The following is a 19719-nucleotide window of genomic DNA, read 5'->3' on the forward strand; positions in this document are numbered from 1 at the left end:
CTATCCACATAAAGTTGCCACGAATCAGAGTCGACTTGATGGCAATGAACACCTGCAAGTCTCGGGTTTCTCACCTGTAGGATGGGAATAATACTAGCACTTACGTCAATGCATTGTGTGGGAGTGTATATTAAATGCAGTGCATAAAAAGCATTTAGCATTCTGCCAGATGTATTTTAAGCGCTCAATAATGTGAGGCACTTACGTCATTAAATGTTTTGTATATAATAGTTGTGTTTCTTCATCTAAAGCTTCCTGGATTCTGATGTTTTTCTTGTGTTCTCACAATGGCTAGCGTAAGGATCTATTTATAGCAGGTGCTGAGTCAATAAGTCAGATGTTAGTTAAATTTAAGAAGATGCAGATTTTCGAACAATAATTACGTGGAATGCAGGGATTATAGCAGCAGCCCAGGCCATGCCTACTGCTACAAACAGGCTCTCAATCTGACGCCTCTCCAAACTCCTATTCTTTGAGTATTTGCTCAAGATCTTTTCAGTAGAGGAAAGATTAAACATTCTTAGTGGGGAATAGGGCAGCAGAGCCAACCCACTGAGCCTTCCTCTGTTATTAAGAGCTCTTTCACCCTAGGCCCAAGCTTGCTCACCTCCCTCAACAAATCAAAGCTCAGAGGCTAATAGCCCCACCCTCCCTAAATGGCAGTCTAGCAACCACCAGTTGTTACCTCTACACACCTGTGTGGGCTTACTAACTGTCTTCAGGTGACTTGTGTTAAGGCCTTCTTCCCAACCTCATGCACACTATTCATGGATGGAATTCCAGTATGTACAGCATTCTCTATCTGTTTACATTTCCACTGCTACCTTAGTGTTCACCTGCCTCTTAACCCAGCTCAGTTTGTAGAAATCAAGTTGCCAGTGGGTTTTGACAAAATGAGATTGAAAGCTTTAGTCCACTGGGCAGGGAAAAGAAGACTGTGTCTCAGATTTAGTTCTCTGGTCCAGCCTAGAGAGAGAGGAATTACAGGCAGAGATGAGGGTCTTTCAGAAGATGCTCTGTAAGATACTGGGATTAATCTCTGTTTGGATGTTGAAGAGAGACATGGGGTTGGGGGAGAGATGCATTCTCCCACTTCTGTACTGTTCATCATGTGACTTCTATGTCTGAGAACTCAGAGGATGGGCAACAAACCTGTGCCACTCTGCCTGAAGGGAGGGAACTGACAATGGGCTTCAGAGGCATGGCAAGATGTCCTCGTGTAGCTTTGCAGGTGAAGAAGGCCTAAGCAATAAGCCTCACCCAAGAACTTGTCTGTTAGTGGATACCCAGGAACCACTGGTGTGGAAGACTGTGTGGGTATTAGGAACATGGATTTTGGAGTCAGCTGCTCTCCCACTTACTACTAACTTTGGGCTATTTCTTCATCTAGAAAACAGGGATGATGATAACAGGGATACTACATACCAAAACAAACCTAACCTGTTGTTGTGGAGTCGATTCCGACTCACAACAACCCTACAGGGCAGAGTAGAACGGCCCCACAGGGTTTCCAAGGAGCAGCTAGTGGATTAGAACTGCCCACCTTTTGATTAGTAGTCGAGCTCTTAACCACTGTGCCACCAGGGCTCTAGGAGCTACTACATGGGGTTGTTGAAAAGGTTGAGATAATATGCATAAAACGTGGTACCAAAAAAACCCCCAAACACATTGCCTCTGAGTCGATTCCGAAGAGACATGGTCAGAAATATATGAAGTATTCCTAACAATGAGACCATCTTTGAACCTATAAAGAGTGGTCTGGCTTTTAGACACACAAGTCACATATGTTTCCATGTGCCTTGGGTGGGCATGAAATGGAGCAATTTTTTTCCCTCTTAAAAACCACATCCCTTTAATAGAAAACTACAGCAAACAGCATGCAATATGTGAAAAGGACCACATATTTATTATCAGCACATGTCAGAAACCATCTGGACCATTTTCTGGTAGCAGATGTTTGCCAAATTAACTTTGGAAACAGAGAATTCATGTAGGGTATTTCTGTTAGCACAATGAATGCAACTAGGCCAGATGCAGATAAATTTTTCAAAACAGTATTAAGCCATATTACAGTCAGGTAAGAAACCATGGTGACTGCACACGTTTTTACAATTTGCTACAGAGTGCTCAGGAAATGTCAACAAACTCTCAATTTCAAAGAAATTCTTCCAGAAATGATCTGAAACTCAAGAGCTTTAAAGACTTGACTACGAAGACTTAAAAGCCTCTAACTTATGTTGTTCACGGCTGTGGTAATTTTTAAGAGAGAGACAGAGGTACTTTTTGCTGAGTCATAAGGAGAGTCTGATTCTCTTTCTTTCACACACTGTGCTAGGATCTGGGAGTAAGAAGTCTATCAAGAATTAGCCCCTTACTGAGTTTCCATTAAGGGTGATGAAAACGTTTGGAAACAGTGGCGATGGTTGCACAGCATGGGGAATATAATTAATGTCATTGAATTGTACACCTAAAAATGGTTCAAATGGCAAACATTGTTATATACATTTCAGCACACACACACACAGGCACACACAAATTGCAAAAAAAAAATAAATAAAAAAGTATTAGCCCCTGTCCTCAGGGATTTTTCAGTCTAACTGGGAAACTAACACATGTAATGTCGTTAATGGCCAGATTCAGGGATGCCTTGTATCCCATGGAAGCCCAGGAGACAGCCATAAAATCTACGTACGGGCAGGGGTATCAGGGAGGAGGAGGCAAGGAACTTTCTTCAACGAGGTGAAATAAGAGATGAGGGAACGTTTGCAAAACAAAAACCAGACAGTGGTGAGGGAGGACATCATCAGCGACCTGTCTTTGTTTTTGAAATCAACACAGATAGAACAGCAAGATCAAAACTAATAGCTTTAAAAATGTCAGTCTTTAACATCTTCAATAAACCCATAGTGGTTACTTTTCATGTGTTTTACGTAAGTACTTAATTTTTAAAAATTTTTAATATTTTCCCACAAAATCTAAAGTAAATCAATATTTCTATCTTCTTCTTGAACAAGACAATTACTTTTAGAATGCTTTAATGCCCTACAAACACCTCTTCCACTGTCTGCCTTTGAACACACTATCTTCTGTGTTATTTTCATCTAGTGTTTTAATTCCATTTTTTTAAAATGCAAGAACTTATCATCATTAATGTTTTTATAGTTAATCCTTACTTAAATTTACTGACAGGTGTTCTGGATTTTTAATTCCCACTGCTCCATGCATTTCTGGATCTTCCTTCTGGATTTGTTTTCTCTCATGTGAAGTGAACCTTTGAGAAGTTCTTTGAGCAGATAGTAGAGATGGTTAATGTTCCTAGTCCTTGTCTGTCTGAAAATAGCAGGAGCTTGTAAAAAAAAAAAAGATGTATATGAAGAAATACTAGTTATAATTTCTAAAATGCAAAATAAATGTAGTTTTTCCAGGTGGGAAAACTATTTGTTGGGCCCATGGCCTGACTTCCTTCTTTTTTTCATATATTTTTGTGTGAGAACTCATCTATGGGTGTTATCTCCTGTGAGAGTCCGTGCATGTCTGGGATGGAATGCCTTCGATGTGATAGATTTTTGTTTGCTTTTGTCCAGGTCCAATGTCATTCAGGAATTCTGAACCACTAAAAAAAATTTTTTTTTCTCGTTGTTGAAAATATAACCAGCAGAATATATACCAATTCAACAATTTCTACATATACAATTCAGTGACTTCAATTACACTCTTCAAGTTGTGCAACCATTTTCACTCTTTTTTCCCAATTTGCTCTTCCACTGTTAACATAAACTCGCTGTCCCCTGAGCTTCCTATCTAACTTTCTGTGTTGTTGTCAATTTGATCTCATATAGAGAGTTCTTTAAAAGACCACATTGCTCAAGGCAGTATTCTTTACTAATTAAGCTAAACCATTGCTTGGTTTAAAGAAAACTTCAGGAAATATTTTTGGTTTAAGATTTAAAGATTATCTCAGGGCAGTAATTTTGGGGGTTCATCCAGCCTCCATGGCTCCAGAAAGTCTGAATTCTACAATAATTTGAAATTCTGTTTTACATTTCCCCCCTTTTGATCAGGATTCTTTCTGAACCAATTTTTGTTTTAACTTTTTATTTTTAAATAATTTTAGACTTACAGAAGAATTGCAAAGATAGTACAGAAAGTTCCTGTATACCTTTCATCCAGCTTTCCATATAACTGCAGCCCCTAGCTAGCCTACATTTAGCCCTTAGCAATTTGCCAATTTTTTTTTAGCTAAATTTTTCCTATTGGCTTATATAGTATCCAGTGGTGTTTGTTTCAGCTAAGCAAAGCCCTGGCTCCTATTTCTCCTTGCAGGTGCTTACCTTTCTCTGCATTTTGGGTTAGTTGAAGCCTCTGCGACCTCATTTTTCTGATGATTTTGTGAAAACTTGTTAATTCACAGTTGTCCAGCTTGATCCTTGTAAGTGTGGGAGTTATGTTCTTTACAGCTCTTGGGGGATTTAATATTTCATTCTAACCCTGGCAGCCTTGGAAGGGTTTTGATCTAGATTGCATTTTAAAAACATTGATAATGATTTCAGGTAGAGGACTGATTGCAAGGAAGAGATAATGGGAATAAGCAGATAGCCCAGGTGAGCGATCCCAGTGGCCTGGAGTGGGGTAGTAGCAATGGAACTAGAGAGGCATGGAAGGAAGGACTCAAAATACAGCCTGGAAGAGTTGGCAGGATTTAGTGATGACGCGATTGGGGAGGAGTGAGTGTGTGGAAGGGGAAGATGACAAGAAATTCTTTTTAACTGATTTATTCACTTCCTCCACCCACTTAAATGGGAGAGGAAAACTGTCGATATGAGTCTGCCTTTCTTTTATGATTTTCTTTGGCAAACACCTTCTCTACAGCCACAGCCACGTAAGCCTTGTTTGCCCCACCTGAAGCATTCCCTTCTACATTCTCTTTTGAGCTAGTGGGATTTTCCTTTCCCATTGGGTTGATAGCTGTGCATGGGAAAGGACTGAGTCAGTTTTTAGCACAGCATGTAGTGCAGTGTTTTACTCAAAGCAGATGCTAAAAATGATTTTTGAAATACGTTTCTTTCGAGCTCTTTGTAAGAAATGTATTTTTCTTCAGTTGGACAATAAAGGTCTTATTTTCCTTCAGATTTTATCAAATACTTCTTTCCATTTTAGATCATTGGTAAACTAAAGTGCATTTGGTATCTTGACTATTAATTCAATTTTATTTTTCCTTTGCTTTTTGATTTTTGTCTAAGGTAGAATCAAGTCTCTCGACCAGCCAAAATCCTGGTGCTTCATCCAAGTCTGGTATCCATATCTGTGAGGCAAGGGCTACTGACGAGCACATGGAAGCATTTTACACATGTGTTTTTCTCTTCTGCCTCTGTGGTAAGACCTTTTCCTAGCTTTGCTTTGGATTTTTTTCCATTCCACTTTTGAGATTTCCACATGAGGTTTAGCCACTTGGTAAACTGCTCTCAGACTCGCTGCTTGCCATTAGGTCTGGCTTTTCAGCTGCTAGATCTTTGACATCTTTTCTGTTTTTCTGAGTCTGTGTTTACAGCCCTGCTTGCTGGGCTTTATTCTTTCCCAATATTTCATGGTTGTAATGTATGGGCTTTTCATTTCAGCAGCTCTCTGTCTTCAGAAAAGCACTCCATCTTGTCTGCACCCTGGTTTTTGACCTTGACTGTGTTGCTAGCCAGCTGTGACTATTGCAACTTGAATCACAGTGCCCTAGAGGATGGGCCATTTTTCTTTTGTCTTGCCTGTTTCTCACCTTCCTCTGCCCTGACACTGTTTCGGGCACATTTTTAAATTTAGCATATTTTTTTCCTTATTATTCTGTTTTCTAGTTGCTGATTTTGGTCTGTCTCTTTAAATACAGAGCCGATCTTGTAGATTTCATTTTTTTCTATTTGGCAATGTCGAGGTTGCCATTGCTCTTGACAGCTGCTATTCAATATGTCATTACTCAGCCTTGGAAGTAATTTTAGAGTGCTGTGTGCCCCTGACTGTGGAACACTGTGTTACTGATGTCCCGAGGGTGGTACATCTGAAGGTGGGAATGACCCGAAGAGGAATCTGATATTTGTACAAAAAATGCTCTAGGGACCTTTAAATATGTGATCTTATTTAGTGCTCACATTAAGCCTATGAGGGTGACAGTACATTATAATTCCCTGTTGTAAAGTCAGGAAACTCGGAGATCATAAAGTTAAGTATTTCTCAGTGTTGTCCAGCTAGAAAATGATGGAGCCACAGTTTGAACTTAGGTTCACCAGTGCTCTTTATCCTACAGTATACTGTCTTTTTGATATCACTTCAATTTCAGGCTAGGACGGACAGTTTGGGCTTCAGGCCTAGTTGGATCCATGGACTCAAACAATGTTATCAGGGTGTAATCTTTCTCCTCTCTTGGATCTGCCCTCCTCTGAGTTGGCTTTCTCTTTTTCCAGGCTCTTCCTTTGGGAGGAAATATGGCTTCCAGAAGCTCCAGGCTAGTATCCAATGATCCAGAAGGAAGGAGAACATGGCCGTTGTTGCAGAAGTACAGAGGTGATACTCATTGTTTCTAATTGGGTTATATACTTATCTCTGAGCCAATCACTGTATCAGGGGTTGAGGTGCTCTGATTGGATAGGCTTGAGTTACATGATCTCTTTTGGAGTTACAGGCTCAATCAAATGGGTCAGAACCACATAGCTGGAGAGGGGGAGAAGCGGTTTCCCAGAAGAAAATGAGGTCATATTACCAGAATAAAAGTGAAAGCCTGCCGGGCAAAGACAAGAGATGTCCTCTGTGCTGGATATTTTCCATTTGCTGCTCCAGATCCACTCCCCACCCTGCTCTGTGCCCCAGGACTCTGACTTCCATAAACTGCAACCATGGGCTCCCTCGTCCTCAAGTTTTTAATTGTGTTTGGCCAGTGCAGAGCTCTGACAGGGGGTTCGAGTAAGGGAAAGCAGTGAGGGAAAAGTATTTATTCCACCTGCCCCTTTCTCAAGAGGCTTCACACGTAACTGGCTTTACAGCTCCTGTTAGACATTACTCTTTGAATGGCTCGCCCTGTCTCCAGGTTCTGTTCACTGCTTTCCTTGCTCCTTCAAGCCTAGGGTATTAACACCTGGGGTATTGCGCAGTCCCTTTTCCTTTCCCTACACTATGCTGCTACATTGCACTGTCCTTAAGGTACAAAATTTGAGTAGGCCATCTCTTTCCTGCTAGGACCTCACTGACATATCTTCTACAGTCAGGGAAGTAAAAATAAAATCCACGTCACATGAAAAATGATCCCTAGCATCTGGGGGTGTTAGGGGAGGCACTGAAAGGACGTAGGTGAAACATGATAGCTGTGATCAAGCATGTGAGGAAGGGCCACACGGAGGAGGGATCAGCGTTGTTTTGTGTGGCTTCATTCAAATTGGAGTTCTTAGAGATTTCTAACATTTGTGCTGTCTGAAAATGAAGCAAGCTGCCCAGAAGCTAATGAGTTTACTGTCACTGAAGATATTCAAATAGGGCCTGAACATCTTTAGTGACACCATTTGTCAGGGATTTTTGTGAAGGAGTGGGTGGGCAACTAAATGAACTTTCTCGACAGTTCTATTCGTGCAGGGATGTTTTTCATTTCCTCTGTCCTTTCGGGATCCACGGCTTTCTCACTGCCTGGCAGACATCTTGGTATGGAGGCCAGAAACTGGGGGCAGCCTGTGTGCACCAGCCATCTGCAGAGGCCTGGAGTCTGTGTGTCGGTTTGCACTGATCTCCTGGGTCATGCTGATCCCCAGGCTTCCCAGTACCCTCTGGAGTGAAGGCCATGAATCAGAAGTGGTGAGCTGAGCTTTGTATCTTGTCAGTGACATGTCGGAGAAAGTAAAATCCGCCTGTGCCTTTGCCATCATAGACTGGCAAATGGCCCCAAGTGGAAGCCATGATGAAGTAATCTAATGATGCTCAATACTAAAGGTATGCTGTCTCACAGAAATAAGCTCCTCATCCTAGAGAATTGAAATTGCGTTAGCAGGAGGAATTCACTTTGCATTAACCATTGGGGTTAATTTAAAATCCGTGAAATGACATTGCTGTTCTCTTTATTTTATGTTTCTTCATTTTAAAAACTTGAATAAAAAAATCTAGGGTTTTACAGATTCAGTCAAGAACTTCCTCCTCCAATCCCAATTTTTTCATAAGGAATCAAATACCTTAGAGACAAATTCTCCTACATTGTATGGTTCTACTGCATTAGCTGGGGCTGGCCAACTTATTTTAGGAAGGAACTTCCAGGACTGAAGGAATAGTTGAAGAACCAAGTCTGGAAAGAAGAATTGCGAGAGCAGCAGGAACCCAGAGTCTTGGAAGGGCACTGCTGCAGGTGTACAGCAAGCTCTCACTAAATTTGTGTTCACTGTGTTCATTCAAGATGAGAAATCATGAGGAGAAGGAGTTCTAATGGGCTGTTTGGGTCTCAAGCCCAGCCTTGATGTGGAGAGCAGGAGGTTTGACTAACAGCCCTATCAAAGCTGCACACTTGAGGAGGGGTAACATCCTGAATGCTAGAAAAGTGGAAACCACTGTCCATACACCAGGTATCATGGCAGCGGAGGAATTACGAGAGATTAATTAGGTGTTCTGGGAGTTCCTGGGTAGTACAAATGGTTAATGTGCTCAGCTGCTAACTGAAAGTTTGGAGGTTCGAGTCCACTCAGAAGCACCTTGGAAGAAAGACGTGGCAATCTACTTCTGAAAAATCAGTCATGGAAAACCCTGTGGAGCAGCTGTACTCTGCGTACTTAAGGTCGCCATGAGTCAGAACTGACAACAAAAACAAGAGATACTCAAGCAGTAGGTTTCTGGAATGCTGGAGAGGGAATACTGTCTGGAGTGGGCTCTAGATGAGGCCCTTCCAGTTTAGGAATGCTTTTTGAGCTGTGGGAGTTGAGAGCAGACAGGCATGAGATGTTCCTGAAGATTGGTTGCCGACAAATACCAACGGTGGACCACTGCTGACTGGGAACAGGTTTTGTCTGTGACTGGAGAATAGCTAACATGCCCCTTTGGGGGAAGGATAGCAACAGACGTTGACTGAGCATTTAGAATGCCAGGAACTCATATGTGCACTTCAAATGTTTGACTTCATTTTTTCTCACAACTTCTCCAAGAGGTAGATTCATTGTTACGCTCATTGTATAGATGAGCAAACAGAAGCCCAAGACGGTCACATACAGGGCCTAAGACCACACAGATAATAAGTGATGTCACAATCTGAACTTGGATATTCTAACTCTGGAGCTCACACTCTTAATCCCGATTTTATTTGAAGTTAAGTAATCAGGGTTCGGGGCCTTTCTGGAGTGATATAGTGCTGTATTAGGTGCTTCTAATGGCAAAAACAAAGTCCCTTGGTGGTGCAAGCAGTTAACACACTCAGCTGCTAACTGAAAGATAGAAGGTTCGAGTCTACCCAGAGGTGTCTCAGAAGAAAGGCCTGGTGATCTAAATCTACTTCTGAAAAAACCAGCCCCTGAAAACCCTGTGGAGCATAGTTCCGCCCTGACCCACACGGGGTCACCATGAGTAGGAGTTGACTCTGGCAACTTTTTTTTTTTTTTTAATGACAAAAACACTGATGTAAATCCAAGTTTAATAAGAAAATTGTATTTCAGGAACTAAGAGTTCGAGAATTTAATGAAGATAAATGGCTCCTTGTAGCGAAATTAAATAACAGAGTAGTAGGTCCTGGCAATCATTTGGCGGTAGCCCTCTAGGAGCTGGGAACTTTGGCTTTAGTTCCAGCTTCAAGTCCACCACTTATAACCTTGACTTGAAATATCTGTAGGGTGTCTATCTCAGACCCTGCTTTTTAAGGAGGGGCCCTCAAAGAAGTGACCCATTCTGGTCACTGGGGTAGGGAGTTTCCCCCGCAAAATACCAAGACATACATACATACATACATATATATATATATAAGTGGGGAAAAAAAAAAGTTATTTAGACAGCTGGCCTTAGGAGAGAATGGTCTTCTTTCAGGAAAACCCCTCGACCGGCCCTCTAGCTGGGGAAGGCGAGGGCTGGAAGGAATGATCTGGAAGACTGCACCTGGGATGGGAGCTTGGGCCATCTGCATTCGGCTCTCAAAGGATACGGTGACCCCAGCTGCCGTGCAGGTTACACAGACATGCAGTCTCTTCCATCACCACCCCCTCACCAAGAAAAAGACAAAGGGTGTGAGCTTTCTTTGCTGCCTTCTTACTCACACATGCCAGGCTGCGTATCTGGGGCTTTTCCATTGACGGCTGTCCTAGAGATGTTAATTTTAACCTGATTTTCATTGGATGTGAATGTTGAAAAGCTGAGGGGGGCGGGCAGACATGGATTTGCTACAGGACCGGAAACATTTTAGGTATGCGTTTCAAGAGAAAAATAAAACCATGGAGAACACAGTTGGAGCTCCTATCAGGGAAAGCACAGTCCCCAGTTAACCCTGGGCTGCTTCGGATCCCAGCTTTGCTGTGGGACCTTGGGAAAGGCATTTATTCTTTGTGAGTCTTGGTTTCCCCACCTGTAAAACAAAGGTGGTGAGTGAATCATCTCTCAGGTCACCTGTTCGTGCTATATAAACTATGATTCTTCAACATTTCTTTCTTGGTATTGAGACATTTATTCTTCATTGTCTTGTATTTTTAGAGGAGATAATAATTCATCCGAGGAGAAGAGTGATGACAGGATCCTGAAAAACAAAAACAAAATCTATGTATTTTCTGAAAATTTTTTTCACGTGAATTCTATATTTCTGTGGGTTTCTTGCTCCCTCTTCTGTTCAAATTCTGGATACTTTGAATGTTTTCACATTTTGGAGGCTATTGTACAAACCTGGAGGCTTTGCTGTTTGAAACCTATGCTATTATTGTCATTGCTGGTATCCTGTCTCTCTTTTTTTTTTTAATTGAGATGAAATTCACATAACGTAAAATGTACAATTTGGTGGCATTCAGCACATTCACAATGTCATGCGACCATTACCTCTAACTTCAAAACATTTTTATCACGTAAAACCCCATACCCAACAAAGCAGTTAATCTCCATTCCCTCCCCATCTCTGGTTCCTGCAACCACCAATCTGCTTTCTGTTTCTGTGGCTTTATCTATCCCGAATATTTCATATAAATGGAATCGTACAATATGTGACCTTTTTGGTCTGAATTCTTTCACGCAGCATAATGTTTTCTTAGGTTCATCCATGTTGTAGCTTGTATCAGAATTTCATTCCTTTTTAGGGCTGAATAATATCCCATTGTATGGCTATACCAAAAGAGCCCTGGTGGCTCAGTGGTTTAGTGCTCAGCTACTAACCAAAAGGTAGGCGGTTCAAACCCATCAGCTGCTTTGGGGGAGAAAGATGTGGCAGTCTCCTTCCGTCAAGGTTTATAACCTTGAAAACCCTATGGGGCAGTTCTACTCTGTCCTAGGATCACCATGAGTTGGTATCAACATGATGGCAATGGGTTTGGTCTGGTTTTGGTTTTATGGCTATACCACAACGTATTCATCCATTCATCTGTTGAGAAACACTTGAGTTGTTTCTGTCTTTTGGCTGTTGTGAATAGTGCTGTTATGAATACTTGTGTACAAGCATTTGAGCACCTATTTTCAATTCTTAGGAGCAGAATTTCTGGGTCATATGATAATCCTCTGTTTAACTTTTTGAGAAACTGCCTGCTATGCAATTAATTACTTTTGTGTGTGGTCTTTCTAGCCATGGTCTTGTAACTCCCACCCAGGCGATTGTTTGATAGGGTAATTGTGTCCTACCAAGGGGATTGGTCAGTTTTGCCTTAAAAGGGAGCAAATTCCAGAGCAGAGGAGAGGAACCCACTGCCAAGGAAGGAGAGGCCCGGCAGTAGAGACGCGGCAGCAGAAGATGGCGCGGTGGGCTTTCTCTGTGGAGAGAGAAAGCTGAGTGCCTTTGGGCAGAGACTAAGAGCCAGGGAGAGGCATGCCTGTGAGCAAGGCTGGGAACAAGCTATCCTGATGGAAGAACTGTGTCTTGAGTGTTTCTGAGCCTGAGTTGTAACTATTACTTCCTTAATAAACCCCATAATTTTAGGTATGACCTGTGAGTTCTGTGTGGCCATTGCAATGAATTATGGAACCCAGTAGACAGTGCTGTGGGAGGGACAGTTGGTGTCAGGATTGGTAGAGGTGGAGGAGAGAGGAGATGTGTCTGACCTCCACCTCATAGGAATCAGCCTTGGACTGTTGATCTCGGCTCTCCTTTCCTCTCGTGAAGTTGGAGGAGGTCAGACACTACCTTCACACCATTTTTACACTGCCAAACAGTATTCCACAGAGGCTGCACCATTTTACATTCCCATCAGCAATGTATGAGGGTTCCAATTTTCCACTTCTTTGCCAACACTTGTTATTTTCTTTAAAAAAAAAAAAATTATTACATCCATTCTAATGATTGTGAATTGGTATCTCATTGTGATTTTGATTTTTACCTTTAGGAAGTCACCCACCCAGGGCCGTTGAGTCGATTCCGACTCATAGCGACCCTATAGGGCAGAGTAGAAGTGCCCCGTAGAGTTTCCAAGGAGTGCCTGGTGAATTCAAACTGTCGACCCTTTGGTTAGCAGCTGTAGCACTTAACCACTACACCACCAGGGTTTCCTAGGAAGTCACAGGGTACCTTTAATACTCTCACCACCTCAACCAAGCTCTGGAGTTAATAGATACCAGGAAAGTCCTTCAGTAAAATTCATTTGAAACATCATTGATCTCATTTTATGCCTTTGTTTTATATATCTGGCCACCTACTTTTGTGACTGTCTCAGATCTGCTCCTGGAGTACAACTGTGCCTTTCTGTGAAAATGTCTTTTACTGACCTTTTGTACATCCTAAAAAGATAATACTTTTTTTCTTTTTAATATACTCATATAAAAAATGTAGATATGAAAGCAAAGAGTAAAGGAGAAAATTGTTTTGATTTCAGTGAACATTGACTGTAAGATACTGGGTTCTTCCTCTGAGGTAAGGTCTGGGTGAGGTAGTTAATAGTCCTGGTTCTGTGTGGAGCTGGTGCATGACTTCTACCTTAGACAGGCATTTCCTGAAGGATAATATCAACTGTTTTAGCCACTTGCTTCCCTGTAAGGGACCCTGAAGCTGGTTTTTGGGCCACGCTTAAAGGATAGTCTTTGTCCTCGTCCTTTTGAGGAGCTGCAGCTTCAGCAGGGGATGCATCTGGACTTTAACTGTAGTGGTTCCATCTCCAGGGAACTATACTCAGGTGGTTCATTTGGATCAAAGAGAGATAAACACGGCTTCTCCTTCTGAACTCTAGACATCAGTGTGACATATTCAACAAGGTCTGGCAGACAAATAGATGGCCAAGGCCTGCGTGGGTTCGTTGTTTCTCACTGCCCTCTGAGTGACTTCTGAGTCTCTAATGAGGAGTTTTCTTCTCTTTCCTCACACACCATTCCTCTTGCCAATAGGTCAAAGCCAAGGTCAACATTTTGTATGTATAATCCAATTTTCAAAAATTTCAGGGGTGATTGATTCTCCAGGTTCTGTGATTAGATGGATGAGGGTTGCCCATCCTCTATTACAAACTAAGCATCAAGGAGTTAGGAAGAATTATTTAAAATTTAGAAATAAGACAAAAAAGGTGGGTAATACATTCTTTAAATGTCACATGAGGGCATAGTTTAATAGGCACACTCAAGGAGTATTTATCCAGGTAGGGAAATAGCCTTTCTTCAACTCATTCATTACTGTTTTTCAAAATTTATTTTCTTATTGAGAATATACACAGCAAAACATAAACCAATTCAACTGTTTCTAAATGTACACTCCGATGACATTGATTACATTCTTTGAGTTGTACAACCATTCTCATCTTCCCTTTCTGAGTTGTTCCACCCATATTAACATAAACTCACTGTTCCCTAAGGTTCCTATCTAATCTTTTGAGTTGTTGTTGTCGCTTTGATCCCATAGAGATAGTTCTTAAGAGAGTATAATGCTCAAGGCAGACATATTTATTAATTAAGCTAGACTATTTGGTTTTAAGAAGACTTTCAGGGTGTATTTTTGGTCCATTCATTACTATTGATTGGAGTCTCTGAGTGGTGCAAATGGTAAAGTGCTAGACTACTAGTTAGAAGGTTGGTGGTTTGAGCCCACCCAGAGGCACCTCAGAAGACAAGCCTGACGATATCCTTCCACAGGCTCATAGCCTTGAAAATTCTATGAAGCAGTTCTACTCTGCACACATAGAGTCTCCATGAGTCGGAATTGAGTCAACTGCATCTAACAACAACAACAACTACTGGTTAAAGTTTTCAAACTTAGTGAAGTTACGTATTATCTTGTAGATTTTGCAAATAATTTCTGTTCAGTAGAAAATAGCCCCAAAGACTATGACTTACTGCTTTGTAGGCCATTAGCCAGTTTTATATGTAGCCTAGTATCTTGTTATATCATCGTTCCAAATGCCTATAGAAACCTAGATCTTCAAAAATGCTCTTTAATCCAGACTTATCATCTTATTGATTCCCTCATTAATTGATGAGTTGAATAAAATCTTTTTCATTTATGTGGGTCTCTTTTGGTTTCTTGCAGTAGTGCTTTGTAGTTTGCTTTGTATTGGTCTTTTATGTCCCTGGATAGATTTATTCCTAAGTATTTTATCTTCTTAGGGGCTATAATAAACGGTATTTTTTCATGATCTCCTTTGCTAAAGTCCTCTTTGTGTATAGGGATCCAGCTGATTTTTTTTTTTTTAATTGTGCTTTAGGTGAAAGTTTACAGAACAGATTATTATCTCCTTCAACAATTTATACACAAACTGTTTGTGACATTGGTTGCAATCCCCGCAATGTGTCAACACTCCCCTTCCCCCACACTGGGTTCCCTGTTTCCATCTGTGCAGTTTTCCTGCCCCTTCCCCTTCTCCTTATTGCATTTGGGCAGGCATTGCCCATTTGATTTCATATACTTGATTGAACTAAGAAGCATGTTCCCCAAGTGTGTTACTGTTTGTTTTACAGATGTGTGTGATCTTTCACTGAAGGGTGAAATTCGGGAGTGGTTTCAATTCTGAGTTAAAAGGGCCTCCTAGGGCTATACTCTCAGGGTTTCACAGTCTCTGTCAGACCAGTAAGTCTGGTTTTTTTTTTTTTTTTTTGAATTGAATTTTGTTCTACATTTCTTCTAGCTCTCTTGGAACCCTCTATTGTGATCCTTGTCAAAGTGGCCGATGTAGCCTGGCAGCTTCTAGTTCTTCTGGGTTCAGGCTGGTGGAGGCTGTGGTACTTAGGGTTCATTAGTACTTTGGACTAATATTTCCCTTGTGCCTTTGGTTTTCTTCATTTTCCTTTGCTCCAGATGGGATGGGACCAGTAGATGTATCTTAGACGGCCACTTGCAAGCTTTTGAGACCCCAGATGCTACTCAACAAAGTTGTATGTAGAACATTTTCTTTATTAACTCTGCTGTGCTAATTGGCCTAGATGCCCCCAAGACCATGCCCTCAGCCCTAGTTACTCAGTCCCTCAGGGAATTTGGGAAGATTCTATGACTTCGCCTTGGTCAAGTTGTACTGACTCCCCTTATATTGTGTAGTGTCTTTCCCTTCATCAAAGTTAACACTTATCTACTATTTAGTTAGTAATTTCCCCTCCCCAACCCTCCCTTCCCTTGTAACCATCAAAGATTATTTCTGTGTATAAACCTTTTCTTGAGTTTTTTTAATTGTGGTCTCATACAGTACTTGTGCTTTTCTTATTGACTTACTTAACTCAGCCCTCCAGATTCATCCATGTTGTGACATGTTTCAAGGATTTATCATTGTTCTTCATCCATGGTAGTATTCTGTTGTGTATGTGTACCATAATTTGTTTATGCATTCATCTGTTGGTGGGCACTAAGGTTGTTTCCATCTTTTTGCTGTTGTGAATAATGCTGCAATGAATATGAGTGTGCATATGTCTATTTGTGTGATGGCTCTTATTTCTCTAGGATATATTCCTAGCCGTGGGATTGCTGGATCATATGGTATTTCTATTTCTAGCTTTTTAAGGAAGTGCCATATTGTTTTTCATAGTGGTTGTACCATTTTACATTCTAAGCAGCAGTGTATAAGAGTTCCAATCTCCCTGCAATCTCTCCAACATTTGTTTTTTTCTGTTTTTCTGTTTCGTGCCAGTAATGTTGGGGTGAGATGGTATCTCATTGTAGTTTTGATTTGCATTTCTCTAATGGCTAATGAGCATTTGAGCATTTCCTTATGTGTCTGTTAGCTGCCTGAGTGTCCTTTTTGGTGAAATGTCTGTTCATATGCTTTGCCCATTTTTTAATTGAATTATTTGCCTTTTTATTGCTATCGTGTTACAGTTTCTTATAGATTTTAAAGATTAGATCCTTGTTGGATATGTTGGAGCCAAATTTTTTTTCTCAATCTGTAGGTTCTCTTTTTACACTTTTGTTGAAGTTTTTTGATGAGCTTAAGTGTTTAATTTTTGGGAGCTCCCAGTTATCTAGCTTATCTTCTGGTGTTTATGCATTGTTAGTTTTTATGCCATATATTAGGGCCCCTAGCATTGTTCCTATTTTTTCTTTCATGATCTTTATCATTTTAGGTTTTATATTTAGGTCTTTGATCCATTTTGAATTAGTTTTTGTATATGGTGTGAGGTACGGGTCCTGTTCCATTTTTTTACACGTAGACATCCAGGTTTGCCCGCACTATTTGTTAAGATGCTCTGAAGGCATTGGCGAAAAACAAGGCTCCAGGAATAGATGGAATATCAATTGAGATGTTTCAACAAACAGGTGCAGTGCTGGAGGTGTTCACTCGTCTATGCCAAGAAATATGGAAGACAGCTTCCTGGCCAACTGACTGGAAGAGATCCATATTTATGCCTGTTCCCAAGAAAGGTGACCCAACTGAATGTGGAAATTATAGAACAATATCATTAGTATCACAAGTAAGCAAAATTTTGGTGAAGATCATTCTAAAATGGCTGCAGCAGTATATTGACAGGGAACTGCCAGAAATTCAGGCCAGTTTCAGAAGAGGACGTGGAACCAGGGATATCATTGCTGAGGTCAGATGGATCCTGGCTGAAAGCAGAGAATACCAGAAGGATGTTTACCTGTGTTTTATTGACTATGCAAAGGTATTTGACTGTGAGGATCATAACAAATTATGGATAACATTACGAAGAATGGGAATTCCAGAACACTTAATTGTGCTCATGAGGAACCTTTATATAGATGAAGAGGCGGTTGTTCGGACAGAACAAGGGGATACTGATTGGTTTCAAGTAAGGAAAGGTGTGCGTCAAGGTTGTATTCTTTCACCATACCTATTCAATCTGTATGCTGAGCAAATAATAGGAGAAGCTGGACTATATGAAGAATGGGGCATCAGGATTGGAGGAAGACTCATTAACAACCTGCGTTATGCAGATGACACAACCTTGCTTGCTGAAAGTGAAGAGGACTTGAAGCACTTACTAATGAAGATCAAAGACCACAGCCTTCAGTATGGATTACACCTCAGCATAAAACAAAAATCCTCACAACTGGACCAGTGAGCAACATCATGATAAACGGAGAAAAGATTGAAGTTGTCAAGGATTTCATTTGGCTTGGATCCACAATCAACAGCCATGGAAACAGCAGTCAAGAAATCAAAAGATGCATTGCATTGGGTAGATCTGCTGCAAAGGACCTCTTTAAGGTGTTGAAGAGCAAAGATGTCACCTTGAAGACTAAGGTGCGCCTGACCCAAGCTATGATATTTTCAGTTGCATCATATGCATGTGAGAGCTGGACAATGAATAAGGAAGACTGAAGAAGAACTGACACCTTTGAATTGTGGTGTTGGCAAAGAATATTGAATATACAATGGACTGCCAAAAGAATGAACAAATTCGTCTTAGAAGAAGTACAACCAGAATGCTCCTTAGAAGCAAGGATGGCGAGACTGCGTCTTACATACTTTGGATGTGTTGTCAGGAGGGATAAGTCCTTGGAGAAGGACTTCAGGCTTGGCAGAGTACAGGGTCACCGGAAAAGAGGAAGACCCTCAATGAGGTGGATTGACAGAGTGGCTGCAGCAATGAGCTCAAGCATAACAGTGATTTTAAGGATGGCTCAGAACTTTCTTCAGGACCGGGCAGTGTTTCATTCTGTTGTGCATAGGGTCGCTATGAGTTGGAACTGACTCGATGGCACCTAACAACAACAACAACAACATTTGTTGAAGAAATTGTTTTTTCCCAATTTAATGGAGACTGGGTCTTTGTCAAAGATCAGCTGACCATAAGTGGATGGATTCTCAATTCTCTGTCATAGTACCAGTACCAGGCTGTTTTGACTACCATGGCTGTTTAGTAGGTTCTGAGGTTGGGGGTAGTGTGAGGCCTTTTACTTTGTTCTTCTTCAATAATGCTTTACTTATCTGAGGCCTCTTTCCTTTTCATATAAAGTTAATGATTAGTTTTCCCATCTTGTTAAATAATGCTATTGGTATTTGGATTGGGATTGCATTATATCTGTAGATCACTTTGGGTAGGATTGACATTTTTACAATGTTATGTCTTCCTATCCATGAGCACGATATGTTTTTCCGTTTATGTAGGTCTTGTTTGGTTTCTTGCAGTAGTGTTTTGTAGTTTTCTTTGTATAGATCTCTTACATTCCTGGTTAGATTTATTCCTAAGTAATTATTTTATTAGTTGCTATTATAAATAGCATGGTTTTCCTGATTTCCTTTTTGTAGTTCTCTTTGTTGGTGTATTTTTTGTTGTTGATCTTGTGTCCTGATAATCTGCTGAATCTTTCTGTTAGTTTCAGTAGTTTTCTTGTAGAATCTTTAGGGTTCTCTATGTATAGTATCATATCACCTGAAAATAGGGATGGTTTTACTTCCTGCTTACCAATTTATTTCTTTTTCTTTTCTTATTGCTCTAGCTAGGACTTCCAGCACAAAGTTAAATACGAGTGGTGATAAACAGCATCCTTATCTTTTTCTGTTCTCAGGGGGAATGCTTTTAGCCTCTTTCCATTGAGAATGATGCTGGGTATAGGTTTTGTATATAAAAAAAAAACCAGGTTTTGTATAGATGCCTTTTATTATGCTGAGGAATTTCCCTTCTGTTCCTATTTTATTGAGAGTTTTTATCAGGAATGGGTGTTGGATTTTATCAAATGCCTTTTGTGCATCAATTGAGATGATCACATGATTATTTCTTTTTGTTCTATTAATGTGGTGTATTATGTTGATAGGTTTTCTAGCGTTGAACCATACTTGCATACGTGGTATGAATCCTACTTGGCCATAGTGTATTATTTTTTGATATGATGCTGCATTCTATTGGCTAGAATTTTGTTGAGAATTTTTGCGTCTATATTCATGGGAGATATTGGTCTTTAATTTTCTTTTTTTGTGGTATCTTTGCCTGGCTTTCGTATCAGGGTTATGCTGGCTTCATAGAACGAATTTGGGGGTATTCCTTCCTTTTCTATACTCTGAAATAGTTTGAGTGGTACTGATGTGACCTCTTCTCTGAATGTTTAGTATAATTCTCCCGTGAAGCTGTCCGAGCCAGGGCTTTTTGTTGTTGTTGGGAGTTTTTTAAAATTACCTGTTCAATCTCTTCTCTTATTATGTGTCTATTAAGATTTTCTATCTCAGCTTGTTGGTTTAGGTAGGTAGT

At 40.7% G+C, this 19719-nt stretch overlaps 1 long non-coding RNA gene across 9 annotated transcripts in view; it reads left to right on the forward strand.

The window, feature by feature from the left end:
• Window positions 1-19719, forward strand: part of LOC111750320 (uncharacterized) — a 150039-nt gene that overhangs the window by 73551 nt on the left and 56769 nt on the right. For 7 of the 9 annotated variants that reach the window (XR_010318110.1, XR_010318109.1, XR_010318111.1 and 4 more), the window contains 2 exons: window positions 5241-5373; window positions 6444-6543. This is a non-coding gene — a long non-coding RNA (uncharacterized LOC111750320). Of the gene's footprint in view, window positions 1-5240; window positions 5374-6443; window positions 6544-6661; window positions 15149-19719 lie in introns of those variants that run through there. The other 2 variants (XR_002785489.2, XR_010318108.1) reach the window with 2 other exon arrangements.

Source organism: Loxodonta africana, chromosome 16, assembly GCF_030014295.1.
Source record: "Loxodonta africana isolate mLoxAfr1 chromosome 16, mLoxAfr1.hap2, whole genome shotgun sequence".
Taxonomy (NCBI): Eukaryota; Metazoa; Chordata; class Mammalia; order Proboscidea; family Elephantidae; genus Loxodonta; species Loxodonta africana.